We start from the raw sequence: 26,809 nt of genomic DNA, 5'->3' as shown, positions 1-26,809 counted from the left end.
CCGCGGTCCCCCGAGTGAGAGGCAGGAGGGGGAGGAGAAGAGAAAGAGAGTGACAGAGAGAGAAAGGCGAGCTGAAAGAGAGAGAGAGAGAGAGAGAGACCAGAGGCTCAGGAAAGAAGACCGACGTGGAGGAGAGACCTGAAAATCCCGTCTTATGATGGGCTATTTGGCTAATCTAGCAATAAACAAACAGAAACTGACAAATAATCAAGCAAGGTGGAGAGAGGGGGGAAGACAGAAAGGGGTCCCCATATTTTTGAGATTGCCTAAGTTATGTACATATCTCCCCCACTGTTTTCTCCCCAAAATAAAATGTAGACACCTAGTAACTCAGACATTCTACTGACTTCATATACTCAGCACACTAATGACGGACCACGTTATATTCATGTTGATCCCAGGATCTTAGAGTCACTGTGTTTACTCTTAGGCAATATCTTTTATTGGGTCAACTTCTGTTGGCAAGAGAGACAAGCTTTCGAGCCACAAACTTTCAGAGTTCATTTCCCAGATGTGAAGAAGAGCTCTTGGAACTTGAATCTCTCTCACCAGCGGAGGCTTAATTATCTCAGGTTGGGATCCCATCATTAATGAAAAATGAATTTATTAAAAATGCTGCCCTGGAACATGCCATCAGGGCAAGTGATTATCTTACAGAGTCCAGGGTGTGTGTACTCAGTATTCTTCTCCATTTTAACGAACTCGCCAAGTAAAGTCTGGTCTACACTCAAAGTGAGGTTGACACAAAACCGTTTATGTTAACCTACTTATGGAAGTGCCCACATTTAAATTTCACACCCAGCAATGTAACTGATCCACTAAGTCGGCTTAACGCCACAAGTGGCACAGAATCAGGTCAATCTAGTTTGGTCGATACAATGCCAGTGTAGACACAGTGTTGCTTGTGATCACAGTTACTGGCCATCTCACAATGCTCCACAGACAGCACAACTGACACAAACACTCTTGATGAGGACACACACCACCGGCACAAGGAGCAAAGTGTAGACCTGCACAAGCGATGGAATTACAGCAGTGGCTGGATGCTGACGTAAGTAAGGTCAATTTAATTTTGTAGTATAGACACGGCCTATAACAGACACAAGACCCTGAAAATTATCAGGCATTAGAGAAAAGTAAGAAGTGGCTCCTTTACTAGATAAAGCAGGAACAAACTAAAGCACTTTATAAAAAAGACTACACGTAGTCTGTTGGGTTTCCAGGGGAAACACAACGATGACCCTCATCCATGCAGTATGAACTCTACATCAACTGTTCTCCCCATTCTTGGATGGGAAGCTTAACCACGCGACCATCTCTCCATCCTGAATGGAGTTTTCCATGTGTAACCCACATCCCATCTGCATGTGCTCACCCCGGTCTACTCTGAGATCAGACTCTCATTTTTCATGAAAAAAAATTATGAAAGTTTGAAAATTCCCAGTTTATCCCCACAGTGGAACAAAACCAATGCGTCAGTCTCGAAACCATTAATAAAGTGGAGTTCTTGTTTTCCAGTCTGCCCGCCTGATAGCACAGAGGCTGTAACTGATGTAAGCAAACACCTATGAACTCGTTTTTAGAGTTGCTGATGCCCCTATTCAGCCAAATCCATGGGAGTTGTATTTGCTCAACAACTCTGAGCATCAGCCGGCCCCAATTCCCAGGGACAGAACTGAGAAGAGAGACTACATTCTCTAGGTTATATCGCACTGCTGGATGTACAGGAATGCGAGCCCTTGATTGTGTAACTGACATGGTTAGGTCCAGTGATGGTGTATCCAGGGTAAATATGTGGACAAAGCTGGCACTCAACAGCCCTCCTCATACGGTCGGTTTCAGCTCATCTCATTTACACAAAGGGCACAATCCTAAACTCTTCTGGTGATGAAATTGCTGCAATTAGCACGTGTGTAACATGTGAACCCACCCACAAGTTTTCACAATGGAATCCTGGGTAGTATTTATATATCGGAGCTTTCCTCACACAAGGCATGATAATTTCTCTGTATTTCTTTGCACTGGCTGCTTCTGGGAAGCTAAAGGGTTAAACAATGTTTGTACTGTCCTTGGGAACACTTGATGCATCACCGCTGGTGTCTACTGGTCCTCAATCAGCCAGGGCCAGTATCATCTGAAACCAATTAGCAAGCGAGGCCTGGGTGTGTTAATACCATGGATTAGACAAATACACGGTATGCCTCAGAATCCTCTCTCTGCTGGACTTTCCCACAGAAGCATAAGCTGCAAGCAAGTCCCATACAGGAACTCCAGGCTGAATTGACTTGGCAGAAGGCTGAGACACCATGTTTGCTCTCTTCCCACATGTGGGTATCATGTTCTGAGCACTGGTAAGTCTTAAACCAAAGGCATCCAGATGTCCACCTCAGACCCAAGCTGCCTGGTGATGGCTTTGAGATGGATTTGGAAGAAAGCCCAACTTTTGGAGCAAGCACACGTTTTCTTCTACAAAATGTACTCTGACGTGCCAGGCACATTCTATCTCATGCATACCCCATCCCCCTCCTCCAGGCCAACCATCTGGGTGCATTCCGTTCTAACCCCCCACCCCATTATCAAGTTTCTTTCTGCCCCATTTCCACAGCCTCCCCACACTGGCCTGGGTCCTCCGTTAAAGTTTTCAAAGGCACCTAAGCGATTTAGGAGCCTACATCCCAATGGCTTTATGCAGAACTGAGACCCCCCCCCAAGTCACTTAGGTGCTTTTGAAATTTGTATCCCTTGTCTACATTCAGAGTTTGCACCAGTTTCACTATAAATGCTATTTTAAATTGATTTAATTAACCTGTTGCATTATCCCACACAGACCAGTGCAATTTAAATCTGGTTTATATTGACTGAGGTACTTTTAATTCAGTTTAAAGATAGATATAAGACTGCTTTAAATTCAGAATAAGAGCATCCACACTGTGGGTTTCACTGGTTTAACTAAACAGGTTAGAATTCACACCATACTGTGCATCTCCGAGTACAAAGAAGGCCTTAGAAGAAAGCCTGTGTCCATTAAAAAAAAACAACTCACCTGCCCCCAAAATAACAATACATCTATTGAATCCAATCTGGTCATTTTCAGATCAATATTTTGAAAAGTTTAACTCTCTATTTTGAGAATTATTTTCAGGCCAGGGACTAATTTAGTAATTTTAAAATATTACTAGGTTGAAATTCAGCACAACTGAATCATTTATGGCTCTTATTAAAAAAAATAAAAGTTTAACCCTCCACTATGAGGGGAGGTTAGCTCCCTTGAAATATAACCATTCTGATCTTGCCAGTCAAACAAGAGCTAGCTCACAAGAGGATGACTCACCACAGTATCTAACTATCACAGAGGAGACAAGACAGACTAAGGAATGGAACGGATCACACTGTTCAGCAGTTACCCACCCTGTTCTAGGTAGGGATGTTAAGTATCGGTTAACTGAATAGTCGAGTAACCTCACGAATTCTTATTGGTTACTCAACGAGTCTATAGTCCCTGGGGATGGGGACGGCAGGCAGTGCGCTCTGGCCCCGCTCCCGAGGAGCACCCTGCCACTCCATGCTGCTGCCTCTGATACAGAGGCAGCTGATCCATGAGTGGAGCAGTTTAAAAAACAGCTCCCCTTGCGGACTGTCTGCCTGTTGCCCTGGGCTGCTGCCTCTGATACAGAGACAGCAGCGCGGGGTGGCAGCAGCCCTGGTCCGGGGTGGGTGGGAGGGTTGAGCTCCCGGACCTGGCACGAGCCAGAACTGAGTTGGGCTACGTACCCGCCTAGCTCCTAATGCACTTTAAATGCAGAACCGCAGCAGGGGTAGACCCCGGACCCATTGCAAGCCAGGACTGAGCTGGGCTGCTGGCCAGCCTGCTAAAATATTTACTGGCCGGGTGAGGGGGTGGGAGGAAGAATGTAGTCTATAGCATTAATCCATAAGCTTTTGTTTAGCAGTTAATCATTTCATCAACTACACTATTACATCCTTAGTTCTAGGATACGATTCAATAAGAAGGGCCACACTGGGTAAGACCAACGGTCCATCCAGCCAGTATCCTGTCTGCCAAGAGTGGCCAATACCAGCTGCCCCAGAGGGAGGGAACACAACAGGTCACCCATCATCCACTTCTGGAGAAACAGCGGCTAGGGCAGTGGTCCCCAACCTTTAGAGGCTCCCGGGCGTCCGGGGGCGGGGCCACTCGCATGCCGGGCGCCCAGGAGCGGGGCCGCGCGTCCGGGGGCACACCAGGGGACGGGGATGCCCTTGCACCCGGCGCCAGTGCTGGCATGTGCCCCAGGGCCGGGGCTAGGGCTGCCCGAGCACCTTGTGCCGTGGACCTGGGACCGGCGCTGCCGCCCGAGCCGTGCGCCTGGGGCCGGCATTGGCGCCAGTCGAGCGCCACGCGCCCGCATATGCCCCGGGGCTGGGGCCGCCTGAGCGCCGCGCACCCGGCGCTGGTGCATGTTGCGCGCCTGGGGCCGGCGCCTCCCGTGCGCTGTGTGCAGGGGGCGGGCCAGCCCAGGTTGTCGGCGGGAGCGCACAAATGCCCCAGCGGGCGCCATGGCGCCCACAGGGACCGCGTTGGGGACCACTGGGCTGGGGACACCATTCCTACCCATCCTGGCTAATTTCCATTGATGGACCTAACCCCCATGAATCTATCTAGCTCTTTTTCATGCTGGAGTCTTTAGGGAATGCATTTGAAATATTTGTCCTGTGGGGAGAGGCATGAAAAAATAAACTTAAGAACCCTCCAAGCAATCGGGTGGAATTGCCATAGCATTTCCCTCAGGTCAAAAACTTCACAATGTGCCAGAAGGGATTTAAACCTCGTGTGTTGGTGGCTAAACAAAACAGGTCATTATAAAGGGTTAGAACCAGACCCACAAGTGGCAGATTATCCCACATTTGCTACGGTCAGATTTGATACCTTCTCTGCAGCCTCTGACGCTGACCAGCATCAGACAGAACCTTCGGCTAGATCAGGGGTGGGCAATAATTTTTGTCAGGGGGGCTACTCCAAGATTTTGCAAAGTGGTCAAGGGCTGCACTCTTCAATGATATGAATGGAGGAGAGGAGGGGTCAGGGATGGAGGTTGGGTGCAGAAGGGAGCTTGGGGTAAGGAACTGGGGTTCAGGAAGGAGAATGGAGTCTAGGAGGGGGTTTGGGCGACAGAGGCAGTTGTGACCTAGGGCAGGGGACTGGAGTGCAGGAGTTTGGGATGTGACCTAGGGTAGGAGGGGGTTGTGATCTGGGGCAGGAGATTGGGGTGCAGATCTGGGAGGGGGTATGGGTGCAAGAAGGGGGAAGAGGGTTTGGGTATGTTCATTGGGGGGCAGAGGGTTGGGGAATGGAGGGACTGGAGTGCCAGAGGCAGGCTGTGGCCAGAAGACTTACCAGCCAGCAGACAAACCAGCCTGCCTGCAGAGTTAAGGCTTGCAGAGCTTAAAATGTTTCCTAGCCAGCCAGCCTGGCCGGCCAAGTGCTTGTGTGAATAACTGAGCCGAGGAGAAGGGCTGTGGTTCTTCACAGCAGCAGCGGATTTAGGTCAGGGTGAGCAGGGCAGCTGTCCTGGGCCCCGCACTTCCCAAGGCCCTGCACATGCACCGTGTCAAAGGAGGGGCCCTGCAAAATTTCACTGCCCAGGGCCCCGTGGCACTCTCATCCGCCCCTGCTTCTTAGCTGCATGTTATTCAAACAGGCAGCTCCTGTTGGCCAGTTTCTGGCCAGATACTGGCCAATGGGATTGTGCTGAGGGCAGCTTCTGAAGCTTTCTCCCCTCCCCTCCCCTCCCGTTTTGAAACAGAAACGGGGCTGGCAGCTGCGGGGCTGCAGGGCATACAGAGGAGCCTCCCCGCTGCCTCCATGGGCCAGATCCGGTGGCTTGGTGGGCTGTATAGATGGACCTTGCGCATTGGATCTGGTCTGGCAATTCCTATGCTCCGGTCTCCATCCTTCCCTACCTGGCAGCAGCAAACATGAGACCAAGAAAGAAGAGACACTGGCTCCCCAGCAAACAGAAGATGTGGGGGGGCAGGAGAGGCTGTTTGCTTTTCTAACATCATGGGCCTAACATTTCTGAAGCCAGGCTGCTTTTCAGTGGAGGCTAATCCCGAGGGGCGTTGCAGCCCTCCAGGAAAGCCTGACGCGCTCGCAGCCTCCATGCAAGCGTCTCCCTCCTTGGGAGTGATTTCAGCTGTTTCTCTGAAGAGGAACCAAATTAGAGCTCCCTGGGAGATAATGAGAAAGGAGCCTTTCTGTGCAGAGCCACAGACCAGGCACCGCCTGCCAAGGGGGACACCCAGCCCCCGCAGGGGTGTATCAATGTCAGGACGGGTATTTTTGCGCTCTCGGCAGAGTATCATTAAAGCCCCGCAGACAGGATTGCTATACTGGAATCCAGTGGTTTTGGGTTCCCAGGCCCCACATCTGGCCAGAAGCAGCACAGGCAATGCTAGCTACACTGCAGTGCACAGGACTTTGGGCAAACGCTGTCAGGCCCTAGCCAACGGCAGAGAACGGGCCCGGCCTGCGGGGAAGCAGGGATGTGGGTCCACTGGTGCAAACACATGATGGTTTGGGGGAGAGCAGGCCAGCAGGGGAGCTGGCAGCCACCATGGGCCCCTGGGGAAGGTGTGTGGGGGGGCTCAGCTCCATGCTCGTGGCGGGGGCGGGGCCTCGGGCAGACGGGGCATGGCCAGGGCTGCCAGTCCTCCGTGCTGCCCGGAACGTGTTGCAAGGTGCTCCAGTGGCAATTTAAAAGGGGGTTCCGCTGCCGCTGCCGCAGTAGCAACACCTGGGCGCCCTGGGCCCCTTTGAATCACCAGACCCTAGAGCAATTGCCCTCCCCCCCACCTTTTATCAGCAGGCCTGCTGGCCAGTACTGAAAGCATCCAGGGCCTCTTTGCACTCGCCCTCCCAAGAGAAGGAAAGGGATTATTTAGGGTGGTATACGGGGGGACAGAGGAGGAGTCATATGGGATGAAATTAGGAAAGGGAAATTTAAGGATTATCAGGAAAGACTCCCTGGCAGGCACATTTATTAACAGGCTCCCAAGGGAAGGGGTGGCAGCTCCATGGAGCGGAATATTTGATACCAGGGTGACCCAGGGGGGATCTCAAGAGGTCCCCTAGTTCGGCACCCGCTGCTGAGGCAGGACCACGTCAGCCTAGAGAATCCCTGGCTGGGGTCCGTCCAACCTGTTCCAAAAATCCTCCAGTGATGGGGATTCCACACGCTCCCTTGGCAGCCTGTCCCAAAGTGTAACTCTTCCTTGTTGGGGTGTGTCAGGGTCTTGGCAGCTGCAACCAAGCAATGGGGCATGGCCCCGGCAGACACTGCTCCTATTGATTTATAAACTCGTTCGGATTCCTCCTTTCCTGCTTGCTCAGGCTGGATAAGCTACAGCTGTTCCCAGGATGTAACTTTTCATGAATGGTCTATGTGTGGTCATGCTATCGTCCTTACCCCCGTATCCGTTCCCATTTGCTCTGCAGTAGACATACGGGGCACATCTCCTTTCACACGGTTATGATTATGAATCACATGGGTGTTCACATTACTAAATTGAGGCTTAAAGAGCGATGTAACTGATCAGTGCATTTACATACTAAGATAAAAAGGTGCCTGTGGTTAATTTGTTGCTCACTCGGATCCCAAGGGTTGGGATCAGCCTCTGGGTAACCTGTTCTTCTCTAACATCCACGTAGTTAGAAATTTTTCCCTGACATCCAACCTACATATCCCAGGGTACAGAAGCCCATTACTTCCTGTGCCCTGAATTCTGGTGGCTCAGATTTATTCCATCATTAATACCCGAGATTACATTATACAACTCATCAGCTACAGAACAAACATCTGCTTCCTTGCAGCTCCCCCATGCAAAATGCTGAGTGCACAAATCTTTAATGGGACAATGCAGTTAAGCATGCGCCTCAGTGGTCGGCTGGACCAAGGGCTAGCTGCCTCCATACCGAGCTGGGTTAAACCCTTGCGGTCTGGCCAAAAGGAGTTTCTAGGTAGAACAAACAATTAGCTTCCCAGAGACAAATGAATGCACCATAATTAGCAGCCACTGGCTCATTACACTCTCCGAAAGCTGCCTGTCCATTGCGCACATGCTGCACAGCAACCGGGGGGGCCTGTGACATGTGAGTCGATCCCTTTGGCACTTGCAGCATGCATGGTCTCCCATCAGCGCCTGGACACCGAGAAAGAAGGTCGGGGTTGGATCTGCTGTTATACATCTTCCCCTTTCACTCCATTGATGAGCCGTTTCCAGTTTTCCACAATACACTCAAACCTCGCCGGGGGAAAGCCCTGTTCCAGCCGACTCCGCACCAGGCCAAAACCCCAGCATGAAAAAGCATCTAGAACTGAAAAGGAAGTCGCAACCCACTTAACTCCCCCACCCCAGCAAAGGGTGCAGGGAAGAATCCCTCAGCCACCAGCCCATCCTAAAGGGAGGGCGTAAACAGGGTCGGCACTCACCTCCCGGCACTGCCCCCTTTTGGCTGAGATCCTGCAATGCCTCAGTATTTTAAAAGCCTTGCAGCTACTCAGCCCTCTGGCCGAGTCATACAGCCCTGTGTGAAATCACAACCCCCTTCCGGGGTGCACCTCGAACAGGTGGCTCATCCCAGTGCCCTCCTCAGAGCGTCTCCCTGAGTCCAGCCTCTCACTCTGCTTCCCCACTTGGTAGTGGAGTGGTGCCTCCAGGGCTTCTCCTCCTGAAGAGTGTGTCCTGGCCACCCCCCACTCTGAGCTGCCCTTGGTTTTGCCAGCCAGACCCCTTGACCTTCTCCCTTCCAGGTCTGGGCCACAAATGAGCTGCCTCTGCTCCTGCAGCTCCTTTTGGAGTCACCTCCTGGCTTCTGATTGGCTGGTTTCTCCACAGCCACTCTAGCCTCCTAGAGGATTTATCTATGGTCGTTTTAGGCCTCAGGGCCTAGCCCCATTCCAGAGCATCAGGACACTTCATTAGCATACTCTCTGCCGGCAAAAGAGACAGTGTAGTTGTAGCTTCAATGTGCAGCGGCAATTTAAAAAAACTAACAAAGCTAGGAACCCTTAGGAAAGGGCTAGATAAGAAGACAGTAATTATAGTGCTGCTATATACATTCATGGTACACCCACACCTCAAATCCTGCACGCAATTTTGGTCATCCCTTCTCAAAAACGATATTATAGAATTGGAGAGGGTACAGAGAAGGGCAACACAAGTGACTAAGGGTTTGGAACAGCTTCTATATGAGATTAGAAAGCTTGTGGTTATTCATCTTAGAAAAGAGACAACTAAGGGTATGTCTACACTAGCCCCTAGTTCGAACCAGGGAGGCTAATGTAGGCATTCGAAGTTGCAAATCAAGCCTGGGATTTAAAAATATCCCGTGCTTGATTTGCATCTTCCCGGCCGGTTGCCATTTTTGAAATTTACAAGTCCGGACTAACAGCCTGCGTCTACACACGGCAGGGACCCGGTAGTTCAAAATAAAGCCCTAGTTCGAACTACCTGTTATTCCTCCTGGAATGAGGTTTAACAGGTAGTTCAAACTAGGGCTTTATTTCGAACTACCGGGTCCCTGACACGTGTAGACGCGGGCAGTTAGTCCAGACTTGTACATTTCAAAGATGGCGACCGGCCGGGAAGATGCAAATCAAGCACGGGATATTTAAATCCCAGGCTTGACTTGCAAATTTGAATGCCTACATTAGCCTCTCTAGTTCGAACTAGGGGGCTAGTGTAGACATACCCTCAGGGTGGAACATGACAGAAGTATATTAAAGAATTAATGATGTGGATAATGTTATTTACCACTTAGAATACAAGAACTTGGGATCACCCAATGAAATTAACATGAACCGGAAACCAAAAAAAAGCTTCATACAACACACAGTCAGGCACCCCCATGCTCCAGTTACTAAACTAGGACTGGCAACAAGAGGGGGATCACTTCAAATTGTCCTGTTCCGTTCACTTCCACGGAAGCATTTGGCCTGGGCCACCGGCAGAAAACAGCATCCTGGGCTAGATGGGTCATTGATTACAACCAGTATGGCCAGTCTCATATTTCATGCACATGCAAAATGCTTTCTGAAGAGGTTTTTGAGGTTTCTATAAAAAATAACATGGATACGGAAGTGTGACGTGAACTGCTAATACCTAGGCAGGTCCCTCTCCTGTTCTCTCTGCATCAATACTGAAACAGCTTCGATTTTAAATTAACCATCAGAGATCGCACAGATGTGTTTTCAAAACAACAATAGGACACTAAGCCACACTTCTTTGCTCACAATCGCGAGGCTGGAGTGACAACAGGGGGAAAGAAGGGTAGGAAAGCGCATGCTGGGGTAAGCATTAGGGATGTTAAAATGCGTGTAATTGGTTAACTGTGAAACCACTGGTGTAACGGCAGCTGGATCCCCACATGTACCAGCTCCTGCCTGCCGCCCCACACCGCTGCCTCTGATACAGGGAGCCATGCATAGCTGGATAGTCTTTTGGGGAACTGATAAGCTCGTGCTTATTGGTTACCCATTTAAACAGCTACCCTCTTACACCCCTAGTAAGCACTAACTCACCACCTCTCAGAGTCTGGGTTCCAATGCTGACCATTAGTTCACAAGTGCCTCATCTGAGGGTTGGTCTCTACTGTAGGCATGGGTCTTAGTCCAGCTTGTGTAAACATACCCGAGCTAGCTGGAGCCGTAAAGTCAGAACAACACAGACTTCAGTGCTGGCCAGCCACACGCACAATTACCCAAAACGCTGGGGGACTTATGTAGCCTGACAACACAGCTTCACTCTTCCAGCGCTTGAGCTAGCTAGATCAACGCTCTCCTGGGGACCTCTGCATGAGCTGCTGTCCCACCCCATGGCTGCGGCGTAGACACGCCCTTCGCCTAGTTTTCATTTGATCTTCTCTTGCTTCCACTGGGCTGTGAACCCGTCGGATTTCCCAAGCTTACGAGGATCAGACTCTGAGTGGCATTTCACCACTGTAGGGTGTGGGGTTGGTGATATCTCAGCAATTAACCGATGACCCAGACCAGCAGATATTGGTGGAGAAAGGATGGGCTGCAGCTATGCCATACGGGCAAGATGTGGAAATCCTAATCCAGGCAGGAGGACACATTATCAAGTTTATGGGCACTAGCTCCCAGCCACAGTCCAGTTCAGACTGTTATACTGCACCTACCTATGCTCCCCTTGCAGTGACAAGTCCACGTGGTTCTCTTCCTAGTGCCCCGTTTTTAGGAGCAATGCCACATGCTGCTAAATGGCTGCTGTTTTCTATCTCAAGTGCAGCTGCATTTCTGCGCTGGGGCAAGAGATTCTCGTACAACCCTTCCTTGCTCGGCTGGGGCCCCGTGAAGCTCATCAACCCAAAAGCACATCCACACACTCAAATAGGAAGTGCTAGTAAGTGAAAATTATTATTTATGCAGAACATACATTCACCTCCAACACTGAATTGTTGCTACGGTGGCTATAGAGATGGTCCTCAACCAATTACTGGCTTTCACAGGCTGTAATTTTCCATGCTTGCTGTGACTGAACTATTGTACTGAAAGGACCTTGTTCTTTCACTACAGAAAAGCCAAGAAAGGGAAGTCAGCCAATGTTAAAATGTGCCTTTAAATTCAGGCAGAGGAACCTTCAAGTCTAGCCTATTAATGTTATTAAAACCCAATCACCCTGGGTATTCCTTATGGTCGGAAACCCTGAGGTGAGGTTTTAAAAACGCTCCCCCACTGGCATTCATACGCTGATCCATCAGGCAGCTACAGCTGTCCACAAGCTGACCAAAGGCTCCTGCTTTTAAGAGCTCCCTGTTGGCATCATAAAGTTGAGTCATCGACACAACCAAGTCTGACCTGATGTCATTATTGGCTTAAAAAACAGGAGGTTTATATTTAGATTGAAACTGTATCAAAGCAAATTTGCTTGAGGTTTCCAAGCGTGGGCACATCGTGCCTTGTTAATGTTACCACGGGCTCCTCATTGGCTGGCATTAGGAACTTCAGCCAACAGAGATGTGAAAAGTGTAACCGTGTAAACGGTTAACTGATGAGCTTGGGCTCATTGGTTAATCATAGAATCCCAGGGCTGGAAGAGACCTCAGGAGGTCAGAGTTCAGCCCCCTGCCCAAAGCAGGACCATGTTCACAGTTACACGCAGGCTCCTGATATGTGCAGAGAGCCTGGGGAGCCGGTGCAAGCCGGGAGCCAGATTTTAAGACAGCTCCCTGCATGTACCGACTCCTGCTTGGGCCCCTTTGAATACTGGGCCCTGGGCAAGTGTCATCTTTGCCCTCCCCTGCCCCTGTCAGCAGGCTTGACTGTGGGCCAAATGACCAGCTGATGTTTCTGGAGCTATGTTGCTTTATACCAGCTCAGGAGCTGACCCAACATCTTATATGAAAGAATAAACTCTCTTTTAAGAGCTGCAAGGATCTAGCGTTACCAAGGCAACCCAAAGAGCCCTGTGCTGCTTACCTCACATTATGCCATATTTTTAAAGACGTGTAAGAAAAAACACACGAGGAAGGATGGTTCCAAGCGTCTTGGGACCCAGGAGACCTGGATTAAAATTTTCCATCCTCACAGACGCTGTGTGTGACCCGGGGCAAACACTTAGGCCTTTCTAGACACAAAAACTGGGCCACTTCAATTATACCGGCACAAGCCGTTTGGTGTGGACTCAGCTGGATCAGTAGAAAGGTGTCTTACACCAGTATCGCTATTCTAGAACAGAAAGGGGATTAATGATGCCACCTTGATATGGCCATATAAGGGCTCAGACTAGTGTGACAGTATCATTTTTAAAAAGTCAAGACCATACAACAGCGGTGGGCAACATGTGGCCCATCAGGATTCTTTGTGCGGCCCTCGAAATGTTTTGATTACCGTTGCCCACATGCAGGGCTGCCAGATTCCGCTGGTTCCCAGCCATGTAGGTTTTTTTCCTGCGGGTGTTACGCACGTAAAGCAAGAGCTTGAGAAGTGAGGCATGTGCTGAATGTACGAAACATTGACTGCGAGCGCCGGGCGCTCCCTCTGCGTCCAATCAAAGCGCTGCTATTTCAATGGGCACTCCCTGAAAATTCTAGGCACGCAAGGGCCGTTGGTCTCCTGGGATAGGGCAGTTTTGCCATCTTGGTTATGACAATCTTGCGGCCCACGGAGACGAAGGAGACCAGTCCCTTGTCTAGGCTGCCCATTGTTGCCCTTCATCCTTCAAATATACACCATGCTTTGATCTCCCTGGGCCTCATCCCCTGTGTGTAGGGCAGGGACAGCAGTGATTCTATATCCTAGCATGGACTGGAGGAACAGGACTCATGCAGGGTTCTGGTACTACAGCAATTGTACCACAGATGCAATATTTCGGAGCAGGTGGGCAAAGAAAATAAAAGAAGAAGTGTCAGTAGCAATAAATGGAAGGCCATGCCACGTGGATGCCATTCCACAGGGTGCCCGGCTTAAAAACCAACTCTTCAAAGAGAAACAAATCCAGAAGCAGATGGAAAACTTATTTTTGTCTCTGCATTTGAGACGCAAACTGGCGTGTGACTTGAAAGCTCAGCCTTCGCCCTTCTCACCCTACAGCATAGAATAGAAAAAACTAAATGCCAGCTAGTAGCTCATTATGCAGCAAGCCCCTTCATTATTATAGCACATAAAAGCCTGCTCCAGCCTCGGTCTTGGAAAGGCCAGAGGCTGCCACTGAAATAAAACAGGATATAATTTTCAACGACAGAAAAGAATAGAGTCAAAAGCTGGAAGATGGCAACCGGATGGGCAGAGAGTCCAACGTTGATGAGTACTGCAGGCAGCCAGGGCTTACCCCTGAGCACCATTCCCAGCTCGTTCCTGAAATACCACATTTAAAGGCTGTTTATACCCACAGCACATATGTTATTAGCAACAAGCTGCAAGCAGTAGGGAAATCAAAACATTCTGGGGATTTTATAGCTGAATTTTATGCAAGATAAATATATGCACATGATACCTACCAAAAACAGGGGCTATATCTACACTCGCGGTTTCTTGCGCGAGTAATATGCAAATGAGGCTAAGCATGGAATATCACCGAGCCTCATTTGCATACCTAATGAGCCACCATTTTTTTCAGAAGAGGCTCTTGCGCAAGAAGGAGTGTCTACACTGCCCCTTCTTGTTCAAGAAAAACCCTCTTGCGCAATGCCGTTCTTCCTCTCAAGTAATAGGTGTAACGGCACTGCGCAAGAGCCTCTTCTGAAAAAAATGGTGGCTCATTAGGTATGCAAATGAGGCTCAGTGATATTCCACGCTTAGCCTCATTTGCATATTACTTGCGCAAGAAGCCACGAGTGTAGACATAGCCAGGGATGCAAGCAAAAGCAGGACCCCGGGACTTTATTCCCAACTCGGATACCATTTCCCTCAACTTCCTGGGCTTAAATTGAAGCAAGGGAGGTTTTGGTTGGACATTAGGAAAAGCTTCCTGACTGGGTGGTGGAGCACTGGAATAAATTGCCTCAGGAGGTTGTAGAATCTCCATCACTGGAGATATTTAAGAGTAGGTTGGATAAACATCTATTAGGGATGATCTAGATGGTACCTGGACCTGCAGTGAGGGCAGGGGACTTGATGACCTCTTGAGGTCCCTTCCAGTTCTAGTGTTTTGGACTCTGCTTTCCCATGTGTTGCAGTGGAGACCAATACCTCCTTCTCTCCATGGGTCTTGCATTAATTACTTATTGTTTGGAAATTACTTTGAAGAGGACCTAAAATTTGCACACACAGCCTCTTTCCTGGTGTCCTTTTCCCTGCTAGGCTGGGTATGGGGGTGTGCTCCTGCTTGGGTCTGCAAATGCTTTTGCCCATGCATCCCATGGAACATAGGACTTGCCGGCCTGACCTTGATGCCTGGTATCTTGTCTCCAACAGTGGCCAGTACCAGCTGATTCAGCGGAAGGTTGGTGAAACGCTGCAGCAGATGGCAATAGAATAACCTGCCCCTAGGCAAAGTCCCTTCCTAACCCCTATTAATTAGAGGTTAACGGATGCCCTGAAGCAGGAGAGTGGAAACCCAGCCCTCACAAAATTATCATTTGGACCTTAAATCTGTTTCCTGCACACGCCAGCAGTAAAACTGCAACCCGACACCAAATCAGAAGCAAAAACAAGTCTCTGCCCAACTGGGCTGAGGAAAAGCAAGGGAGGAGGTAAAAAACCCCTCAACTCTGAACTCCTGAAGGCGCGCGCGCATGCACACACATGCACGTGCGCACACACGCACATGCACACACGCACATGCGCACACACACATTATGGGGCAGCTGAGCACAAATCCTTTGTGAATGGCTCTAGCACCGGCTTGGAGGCACTGAGGCCTACCTATCCTGCACTGTCACCAAGAGCAGTGCTACTATTCTGCAGGAGCATTGGGAAAACAATTCCTCCTGTTGCTAGATTAAGAGTCCAAGGCCCGTGGAGCACAAGACCCCCTCTCTCCAGTCTCCCTCCCCAGAGATAAGAGAGTCCCAGGCAGCCCCACAACAAAAGCTTAGAGCACAGACAGGAAGAATGTGAAGCGATAAGCAGCCTGGGGCTCTGCTGTCAATACCTCCCTCCTGCCTATCTCCAGCAGGCTTGAGGGGGCAGGCCATGGGCTCCTGAGCTCCACAACAGCTCAGGTGGCTGCTGCCTGTCTGCAATGCAGCAAATCCTCCTTCGGCTGCCACTGTGGCTATCGACGCGCTTCTCGGCTTCAGGAGCCCTAGAATGCAGAGCCAGTGGGAGGGTAGGAACTGCTCTCTAACAGCCAGGGAACGGTTTAATCCCATTCATATTCTCAAGAGTTCAAAGGTTTTTCCCCCATCTAAAATCAAACCAAAAAGTCAAAATCTTGAGAAGATTAGTGAACCAAAACACACAGGCTATGTCTAGACTGGCATGATTTTCCACAAATGCTTTTAACGGAAAAGTTTTTCCATTAAAAGCATTTGTGGAAAAGAGCGTCTAGATTGGCACGGATGCTTTTCCGCAAAAGCACTTTTTGTGGAAAAGCGTCCGTGCCAATCTAGACGCGGTTTTGCGCAAGAAAGCCCCGATCACCATTTTCGCCATCAGGGCATTTTTGCGCAAAACAGTTTTTAGCTGTCTACACTGGCCCTCTTGCGCAAAAACATTTCCGGAAAAGGGCTTTTGCCCGAACAGGAACGTCAAAGCATTTGTGCAAGAAGCACCGATTTCGGATAGTAGAACGTCAGTGCTTTTGCGCAAAATCAAGCGGCCAGTGTAGACAGCTGGCAAGTTTTTGCGCAAAAGCATGTGCTTTTGCGGAAAAACTTGCCAGTCTAGACGCAGCCACAGTGTTTTCTGGTTCAGGTCAATCAAATTATGTCATTGGCTCAAGTCAACACTTGTGTCTTGACTGATCTTTTCTTCTAAAATCTTTACATTTCTAAATGAAATGTCATTTTGATCCAGAAAAACCGCAACCAAACAAACCCCAGACATTTTTGCGTCAAACGCTGTCTAAACAAAACTCCAATTCCAAAGCTTTTTTTCCCTCTGCTTTTTTCTTTGGGAAATTCAGCCCTTGTTTCAGTTTTCATTTCAACAAATCGGCATTTTTCAATGCAAAAGAGTTCCGTGAAAATTCCCATCTTGTGCTCCCGGGGGGACCAGCTGTACGAGGGGACTTCATGCTGCAGATTCTGGAAGAGCAGGAGCATGTGTGTGATTTATTTGCTACTGTGGAAAGTCAAGCTTCTCAACCCATGCGTGCCCAGTCCCTGGGGCTAAGACAATGTGACAGTAATTTTTGCTCCCTTCGTATTTACACATGGCATCCAGATGCTGGACCTGGAATATTAATACCCTGCAAGCCTTAATTACTAAAGGCCTAAGCTTTCAAGAATGATGAGCATGATTTTGAATTTCACCATATGGGTGTCTAATTCGAGACACCTGAAAGCAGCGATGGCCTACCTAGGTTGGTGAGTGGCCCTTGCTCATCTCAGTGGGCCGCAAGATTGTTGTAACCAAGAGAGTCTCCCGGGCTAGGGCAGTTTTGCTCACTGGGCTTGCGTATCTAGAATTTGCAGGGGGTGCTGATTGAACCGTAGCAGCTCTCTGATTAGGTGCAGAGGGAGCACCCGGCTCTCACGGTCAACGTTGTGCACAATCAGCACACCCCTCACATCCCGGGCCCGGGCCCTGGCTTTATATGCATGTCATTTTAGTAACACAGGTAGGAAAAAACCTACTCAGACAGAAACCAGCAGAATCTAGCAACCCAGCACGTGGGCAGTGGCAAACAAAATGTCTCGCTGGCCACACAGAGACCCTGTGGGGGGCTGCATGTGACCCTCAGGATGCAGGGGTCCCACCGCTGTATTAAAGGGGTTAATTTTCAAAGAGCAGGCACTCAGGACTTCTTAAGGTCAAAACCTTTTACATTTCCTCTAGCTGGGTTTCCACTAAGTAAGGTACATAAAATCACTCCAGCCATCTTGAGACAGTTAGGCCTGAGCGTCAAACTTATGGGGGAGGACTAGGAGAAATGGGTTTGTTTAGTTTGGAAGGGGAAAATTGAGAGGGGACATGATAGCAGCTTTCAAGTACTTAAAAGGGTGACACAAGGAATAGGGAGAAAAGTACAGGCAGTCCCCGGGTTACGTACAAGATAGGGACTATAGGTTTGTTCTTAAGTTGAATTTGTACGTAACTCGGAACTGGTTCCAGATTCAGCCGCTGATGCTGAAACTGACCAGGGGCTGACTACAGGAAGCCCGAGGCAGAGTTGCTCTGCCCCCAGCTTCCTGGAATCAGCCACTGATCAGTTTCAACAGCGGCTGAATCTGGAGCCTGGGACAGAACAGCTGGGGCGCTGCTGGGTAGGTCCCCCCAGGACCAACCCGGCAGCACCCCAGCTGCTCTACCCCAGACGTCCACAACAAAAGCCTGGTCTGCTGGGGGGAGGGGGGGGGCGCACTAGCTGGACATAAGTTGGATCCGCGTAACTCGGGGACTGCCTGTATTCTCTAACTTCTGAGGACAGAACAAGAAGCAACGGGCTTAAATTGCAGCAAGGGAGGTTTAGGTTGGACATTAGGAAAAACTTCCTGTCAGGATGGTTAAGCACTGGAATAAATTGCCTAGGGAGGTTGTAGAATCTCCAGCACTGGAGATATTTAAGAGCAGGTGAGGTAGACATCTATCAGGGATAATCTAGATCAGTGGTCTCCAACCTTTTTACACCCAAGATCACTTTTTAAATGACAGACCAAGCCAAGATCTACCGCCCTGCCCCTTCCTTGAAGCCCCGCCCTCTCTATTCTCCTCCTCTCCATCACTTGCTATCCCCAATCCTTATACTGCTACTTTAAAAAAAATTCCCACCATTCCTCACAGCTACTCACCTGTGCTGTTGCTCGGTGAGTAGCAGCTCCTCAAATGAGGAAATCTAATGTAAATGTACTGCGCAAATGTGCAGTTCAGAGAGGGCTCAAGAGCTACTCTTTAAGCCTCCAAGATCTACTGGTAGATCGCGATCTACTGGTTGGTGACCACGGATCTAGATGATGCTTGGTCCTGCCGTGAGGACAGGGGACTGGACTTGATGTCCTCTTGAGGTCCCTTCCACTTCTAGTGTTCTATGATTCTAGTCAAACAAGGAGTCATCAACCTAAATACACCAATGCGCTTCTATTAAACAGAGGGTGACTCTTAATACATCACCATTGAAAATCCAATTCAAGAGAAGGACAGAAAGATAAATCATTTCAAAACTGTCCCTTGGCAAACAGCAGCTTGACTGACCTTCCACAAGGTCAATGGGTCTATAATCACATGGCCCCAGCAAGACATCAATACGACATGACAAACCAGGGAGGCGAAGTGCTTGGACAGGAGCAGAGAAGTCATCTCTCAAACCGAAAACATACTGAAATGTCGCATGTGTACAGTAAACCATAAAAGGCAGCACGAGCATAGGAATTGAGAGCCTGCAGATCAGCTAATAAAAGGTTTAACACTATCTAGATGTCATCTCATTGCATGGCTTAATGATATTTGGTTTTTTTCTTACAACAAAAATAAAAGCAACCTCTGCCCCCCTCCCCCCAATTCCTCCCCTCTTTTTTAAAAAAAATAGTATTAAGAAGCAAAACACACATCTGAAACAATGTACCAGAAACCTAAAAATATCTGATCCGGTCTGAAATTCCGCGCAGTCTCTTTCAAGACAACTGAGACGTTAGAAGGTCCATAATTAGAGCTGACAGAAAATTTCGTGAGTGTTAGCTAGCCAAACCGCCCATTTTTTGAGGCACAGAAACAATTACATCTGAAAAACAAAATGAAAACAACAATTTCTAAAGTGTTCCCAGTCGACTTCGGCAACATTTTATTTGACCCACATGATTTTTGTTCCAGTATTTCATTTCATAACAAAAAAACCGCCACAATCAGTTTCAGCTGGAAGTTAACCAATTTTTCTTTGGGGTTTTCAGTTCAGCCACAAACCAACAAAAATAATTAAAAAAAAAACCCATCACTTATTTGCTTAGTTCAATTTAGAATAAGCATTAGAGCTAATCCTTATATGCACCATCTCAAATGAACTGCAGAGACACGCAGGGACAACTCATTTGCTCAGACTCGTTCAGTCAAGCTTTTGACACAACTTTTGCTCGTTAGCTCGCTGAAGCTATGTCTAGACCGCAAGCTTCTTTAGGAAGAGATCTTTTCGGGAAAAGATCTTTTCTGGATTTTCTGGAAGAGATCTTTTGAAAAAACTTCTTCCGAAAGAGAGCGTCCACACACAAAAGCGCATCGAAAAGCAACCTGCTTTTTCAAAAGATAGCGTCCACTGAATGGACGCTATCTCGCATGGAAGCTGTGATTACTATGGACAGAGTGGCCACCAGGGCCCCTCTGCTTTTTCCTATTCCCTCTTCTTTCAAAAGAACTCCCTCTTCCCCATCCACACACATCTTTTTCTGAAAATGGTAAACCTCTTTCTACGAGGAAGAAGCCTATGTCGGAAAAACCCCTCGGTTGATTTTTTTCAAAAGAACGCAATTGCAGTGTGGACGTAAGTGAAGGGTTTTTTTGGAAAAATTTCCGTTTTTCAAAAAAACCTCTGCTGTGTAGACATACCCAGAGGGATTTCTGTCTAGACTGCATTGCCCAAGTAGCATATAGTCAGAGACTCTGGAGAGCATTAGTGGAGCAGAAAACTGCATGTGTTTATACCATCAGGTCTGGTCTCCATCACACAAGGCACAGGCTACAAGAACAATCAGTGTACTACAGGATTCTGAGTGTCAAGCAACCTGCTGTATTTAACTCTGACTCCCACAGGTGCAAATGGTAAGTTGCCAGCCAAATCCTCCATTAACCACTTACTCTTAAGAGGGGCTTCCAATCGAGAGAGAGAGAGAGAGAGAGAGAGAGAGAGTTCAATGACATCATAACTTCAAGATGAAGAGCAAAGAGGTTTATGCTTTTCATTGTTTCTTTAGGGCTCTGTGGATTTGTATTCCAGACCCCAAACTCCTCCCCAGCAAAACAAGTTTTCTGGTTTTCCTCACCACCGACAAACTCAGAATCACCAGAAATATCATGGTTTGATTTCCTTGGTTTTGCTGACAGAACTCTTTGGGGAACGGGAGAAATGGTGATACAATGAGAGCATAAAAACCAAAAAGTCTGTGCACGAGCTTCTTCCAGCCCTCAAGCGGAAGCAGGGTCTGCGGCTGTCTTGATCCGTCATAAATCAATTAGGGGAACAGAAACAATCTTATTCACTTTGCACTTCATCTAAACCAAGCTCCAAGAACTCACAGTTTGCTTTTTGCAGTTACGTAACCTGGGCATCGCAGAGCCGAACCCTGCGAGTGCTTATGCACGGGAGTCACTTTGCACAGGGGAATAACACCACAGAGCACTCAGCTGCAGAAGCATTTGCAAGATCGGGGCAGCGATAAGAATCTGCTTAGTTCAACTCATTCATTCATCTTCCATTATTTGGTGCTGCAGTTCTAGTTTGTTATGGGGAATTGCCTTAAGGTATTTCTGCACTGCATTAGGTTTTGTGGGCCATAAAAAACAAAAAGCAAGAACATCGCCATTCTCATGGCTAGCCACATGATGCCATCCCAAGGTCAGACCTCCCTTAAACATGCTTCCATCTGTCAGGGGTCTCATGCCACACCCAGCACCAGAGAAATAGCCCCCAGGGCATACAGGAAGAAGGTCCTGTTGTAGTTTGCAATAGCCTTTTATTACCCAAGTGCTGGGGTAGGGCTGAAGCCGGCACTCAGAAGACCCTGATATCAGGCAGATGAGGAGAAAGCTCAACAGCTAAAGGTGGCGAGTTCAGTCCTGCTATAGCGGTTCAGTTACTTAGGACTGAGGACAAGCCCTGGAAAGACGTGAGGATGGGATTAGGGGCCAGAGTCTAAGGCCGGGACTTCAAACTTCCGGCCCACAGGCCAGTCCTGGCAGAGCGACTGCACAATCCGGCTGGGGCAGAGCTGTGGTTGGCTGTCTCCCATGCTGCCATTGCCACGCCTCTCCTCCCTGAGAAAGCGACTTTGGAGATCACAGGGGCCTGGTGCCACGAGGCAGGAGCAGCTGTGCCCTCCTGTGGCTCCTGCCACCACGGGGAAGCAGAATGCAGTGGAGTAAATGCACCCATTAGCGTGTGCCACTTCCCCCCTGGCTCCTGCTGCAGTGGGGTATCTGGGAGGGGGGGACACGGTTGCCAGGTATCTGGTATTGATCCAGAAAATCCGGTATTTTCACCTCTTATCTGGTAAAAAATTCAGAAAATACCAGACACCTGAAATGTCCAGTATTTTCTGCTTTTTTCCTTGCCAGGAGGCGAAAAATACTGGACACCTGGCAACCCTACACACACTCAGCAACCGGGCCCAGCCCCCGGACACCCCACCAGGTCTCCCTCCCCGGACGCCCCCCCCAGCCTCTGCTCACCTGGTTCCGCAGGGGCTTTTCTTGTGGCTGGAATAGAAGAACAAAATGGCCACCAGCCAAAAAAAAAAAAAAGCCTTTTCTTAAAGGAGCCATGATGATTTTTAATTTTTAAATTTGTTTACGTAACTGCTGTCGGGGTCCTTTTTTTCCCCCTCAACAACCGATATTTAACATCCCTGCTGGAGAATCCACCTTAGTTCTAATAGTTAATTACTCTGAGGGTTACAATTTCACACCTTATTTCTGGTCTGAATTGGTTTAGCTTTGTCTTTGTCACTCAGACGCTCCAAATAATTATTTTTGCAACCAGTTACTGGTCTTAGAGCCAGTTGGAATGTTTAGCAAATTTCCCTCCCATGCAGACCTTGCCTTCGTTTTATAAAAGCACCTAAATGACACAGCAGCCCAAGTGCCATTGAAAGTCAATGAGACTTCGCTCTCCTAATTGCCTGTGCGGAGGCTAGGAAAACAAGTCTTCAGCTGCTATGTTATTCGGGTGCTTCTGAAAGTTGCTCCCAGGGCATATGGCTCCAGCCAGCCATCTGGCTACGAAATGGCACAGTCCCGATTCCTCAGGAGCAGGAGTGGCCCGAGACCGGCTGCGGCAGCTGGCGCCCCAAGCGGAAGGCGTGATTGGCGCCCCTGCCTGCAAGGTCGTCAATGGGATGTCAATGGGGTAACATCATCATCGGGCGCCCCGTGACGTCATCATCGGGTGCTATTGAAGGCAACACCCTACGCGATGGCTGAGTCGGCCTATAGCCAGGGGCCGCCCTTGCTCAGGAAGGCAAGGGGTGGAGAAAAGAAAGGAAACACATCCTGCTGTCTCTTCCCAGTTTTACTTGTATGTTTTGATCCCCTCTTTAAAAGACTATTTGAATCACTTGATCCAACTGCTCCTTCTGGATAAATGGTTTAAATACAACAAGCAGAATTTCCCAGCTCCAGGGACTGCATAAGTGCTGGCTGGATGGTGAAGATTAATATGTTTTCAGCACTTCCCTGGAGCTAAACTCCTGACCTTGCCTGGAGACACACTCCAAGGATCTTCTACCCTTGAACAATGGAGACATCGATTTCTTATATCTGCTCCAAGCAATTAATCTAGTCCCTTCTGTATTCATCCATTTACATGGCTGCCCTCAGCTTCACCGCTGTACTAACCAAGCCCTTTATAATATGCAATTAGTTCATCCTAATTAGCAGCTAATGAAAACTCTGGAGCTTCCATCTGCCCCTAAAAACGCAGAGTCTTGAAAATGAAAACGACTAACTGAAGCTTATCACAGCCCCTGCAGCAGGGCTGGGAAAGCTGCTCTCGGCAGCAGCTGACCTGTTCCTCATTATTTTTCAAACCCCCACATATAGAGATCTATATTTAAAGTTGCTGAAGACCAGATGAGCCGTTAATATCAGAGTTCAAGATCCTCAGGAGTCTCTGGTTTTGATTAAGTGCTTGAAAAATTAAACTTGACCCAGCTCCAGAAACTCATTATTCTTTCCCGTTGGGCCTGTGAAGTTCACCGGCTTTCTTACTAGAGCAGGATCTTGCTAATTCACACTAATCCGCAGGAAAGCTACTGAGAATGAGCTGGGTTTCGGAAAGACAAAGGGAAGCAGACAGATAACAGAATAGATAAGCAAAGGGCACCACAGACGAGGCTGCTCACGTGGATCACTGTGCAGCTGCGTAATTCATCGTTTGCCTGGAACATGCAAGTTCTGTAACGGAGTCTGAGGAATTTTAAGGAACAGCTTTTCAGTCCCGCCTATGGTCAGATTTGAACAAAACCTTCAATTGCACACGCCTTCAGACTCAAGTGTGTGTCCAAATTAGAGGCAGAACAAGGCAACACCCTTCCAAACACCTACCTTTCTGTATTTTGCAGAACATTAATGACGTGGTGAGAGTGTGAGACCATGCCATAGGATCTGGCTATTTAAAGTTTTGCTGTGCTCTGATGTATGTTCAACTATAACGTGCCAAGTTTCATAAGCGATGCATAAACCCTTTTAAATCCAATTTTTGGGTTAAACCTTTCCCCCCACCAACAGAAAAAGTTGTGGGATTCATCAATGACACCCAAAAACTCAAAGCAACTCTGTCAGCTTGTTACTCTTGTTCTGCCGTTACTGCTTAACATGGTTCATGCGAGCTCTATAGTTTTGCTGGAAGCTCTTCAGGACAGTGTTTATTTTGAAGGCATCTAGCCTACTTCTGGGCTGCTTGGGGAAAACCCCAAGCAACTTGCAGCCCAGGCTGTATCATACAGTGTTTGGCTGATCATTAACAATGTAGAAACGTCATAGCATGAGGCATCAATGAAACATTGGATGCCTTCTCCCAAACCCTCCCCAAAAGGGAGAACCCCTGCAGATGTCCTGCAGTTGAGCTGGGAAAGTCCTACCTGAGTGTAGGATTCCTGAATGTCGTTTGTTTCTTTTGGCACTTACATAAAAAAGGGCCGGGTGGGGTGGGGTGGGGGGAGGGGAGGATACAACATGAAATACAACATGGTTACCTGAGCAGCTGCATTTACTTAACCAAGTGATGGTTGGTGGCTCTGCTGTTTCCATAGCCTAAGAGCGTAATGCACAGCGGGGTCTTATAAAACGGGGGAGGGGACCTTTTTGGGGTCATGGGCTGCTGACCCCGCCCCCCACACACAAACAGTCGTAGGCCACACACAATTGAGAAACACAAAAAAAACCAAACCCTTTTCTGATGTGGCCCCCGCTGAGAAGCAGAAAGACACTCTCCACATTCTCCTCACACACCAGAGCCTAGGGGGGCCCAGGCTGGTAGATGTGTGCTCCAGTCCTGTGGGGGGATGGCGGAGGGGGCTGGAGCACCAGCGTGAGCTCCCCTGTGCTTGAGGGGGGGAAGCCGTGAGCCTTGGGGGCTGGATCCAGGCAAGCTGAGGAGCCACGTCTGGCCCCTGGGTCTTTGGGTCCCTCCCATTATAAAAAGTTACTTCTTTCAGCATGCTTCTCACTGCCTGAGCAGGACTGGGGAATTTGGTTGGTACTTTAATACCTGGGGGTATGTCTACACTGCCACCCTAGTTCGAAATAGGGTGGCTAATGTAGGCATCCGAAATTGCAAATGAAGCCCAGGATTTAAATATCCCGGGCTTCATTTGCATCTTGCCGGGTGCTGCCTTTTTAAAATCCCCCTTAATGCGGACTCCATGCCCGCAGCTACACGCGGCACAGGGTAGGTAATTCAAATTAGGCTCTCTAATTCGAACTACCATTACTCCTCGTGGAACGAGGTGTACCGGCAGTTCGAATTAGAGAGCCTAATTTGAACTACCTACTCCGTGCCACATGTAGCCGCAGGCATGGAGTCCACACTGAGGGGGATTTAAAAACAGCGGCGCCAGCAAGATGCAAATGAAGCCCGGGATATTTAAATCCTGGGCTTCATTTGCAACTTCGGATGCCTACATTAGCCACCCTAGTTCGCACTAGGGTGGCAGTGTAGACATGCCCTGGGTGTCCCTGTGCACATTTACCCAAGTTCTTGTTGTCAAGCAATTATTTTCTCCAGGTGTTTTTACTACCGGGTGCGGCTCACAAAGACCTGGGCTCTACTCCTCACTTTTCCAGTGCCCTCTTGGAACTGGAAGGGGCAAGGGGGGATGACTCATTTCTGTGCTCTTGGAAGGCCGGGGGCCTTGGATGGAAGGGGCAGGGCTGGGACAGGCAGCCCTCAGCGCTGCCCAGAGCGTACTGAGGCCCGGTCCCCACCCTCAGGCAGCCCTCAGCGCTGCCTTTTGAGTTCCGGGACAACTGCCCTGTTTGCTCTCCCCCACCCTCCATCTGGGGGCCTGCTCTTCGCTGGGTCACAGCTCTCCTTCTGCAAAATGGAGAGGATGCTAACCCACGAGCGTGGCAACCGCTAGCTTGGCAGAGCAATATGAGCAAGAGCCCTCGAAAGCCCCAGCACCAGCGTTCCTGAGGCCACTCTTGTGGTGCTGCAGCTTGTCCACAGGAACACTTAGTTCACAGAAAGCCAGGAGGAGAATCGCTCCCGCGCTAGCCAGCTGCGCACTCACTAGACCCTAGTGACGAGCAACTACAGGTCGCTGCTGTACTTTGAGTCAGGTCCGTTCCCGAGAGGACTCGACGATCGTGCGCTAACAAACGATTCGTGCACCCGAGCAGGGTCCACCCCGGCGGTTACGTCTGTGGCGGGGGGCAGGTTCCCATCCCAGCTTCCTGTGAACTACACGTGCCTGTGGCCAAGCCCTTGCATCCAGGAGGGCAAATTGTTTTCATAGTCAGTGAGGCAAGAACCAGCCCGTTACCCCAACATCCATCGTGGCTCCCCTTTGAGCTCCGTGTCATACGGTCTGCGCCCCGTGTCACACGGTCTGCGCCCCGTGTCACACGGTCTGCGCCGGCCCCACCTCTGGCAGCATAAATCCCTGGTTCACCCCGCAAGGACTTTCTTCTGTCGCAAACATTTTCTTTCCAGTATTTATGGGAATGGCTGCCCCACGGCCCAGCACTTGCACGAGGAAGCCAGGGGCTGTTAGAAAGCAGCACAAGCTGCAGCGTCGCTCCTCTGCCTTCCCCGTCAAGGAGGAGAACAACAATGAACGGACGTGAACGCAAACAAGATGCCAGGAGCCAGGAGATTTTCCCCCAGAGCCCAGGGAGGGCCGGAAAGGCAGCTGCTCCGTCCTACACATCTATGTCCTACCCTTCCACCGCCGCTGCCAGGTCATTAGTAAGCCACTCTGAGCAGTTATTAAACACAGAGGAAAGCTCATGCCAAAGGCTGACACTACGTCTGTACCCACTGC

The 26,809-nt window shown here is 49.2% G+C and overlaps 1 protein-coding gene across 1 annotated transcript in view; it reads right to left on the bottom strand.

The window, feature by feature from the left end:
• LOC102452610 (uncharacterized) overlaps positions 1 to 26,809 on the bottom strand; it is a 227,754-nt gene that overhangs the window by 133,385 nt on the left and 67,560 nt on the right. The gene's annotated exons all lie outside the window — the stretch shown is intronic.

The sequence above is a fragment of the Pelodiscus sinensis genome, chromosome 23 (genome assembly GCF_052426305.1).
Source record: "Pelodiscus sinensis isolate ZL-2025 chromosome 23, ASM5242630v1, whole genome shotgun sequence".
NCBI classification, from domain to species: domain Eukaryota; kingdom Metazoa; phylum Chordata; order Testudines; family Trionychidae; genus Pelodiscus; species Pelodiscus sinensis.
The sequence above is the reverse complement of the archived record's forward strand: the minus strand, read 5'-3'. Positions and strand labels throughout refer to the sequence as shown.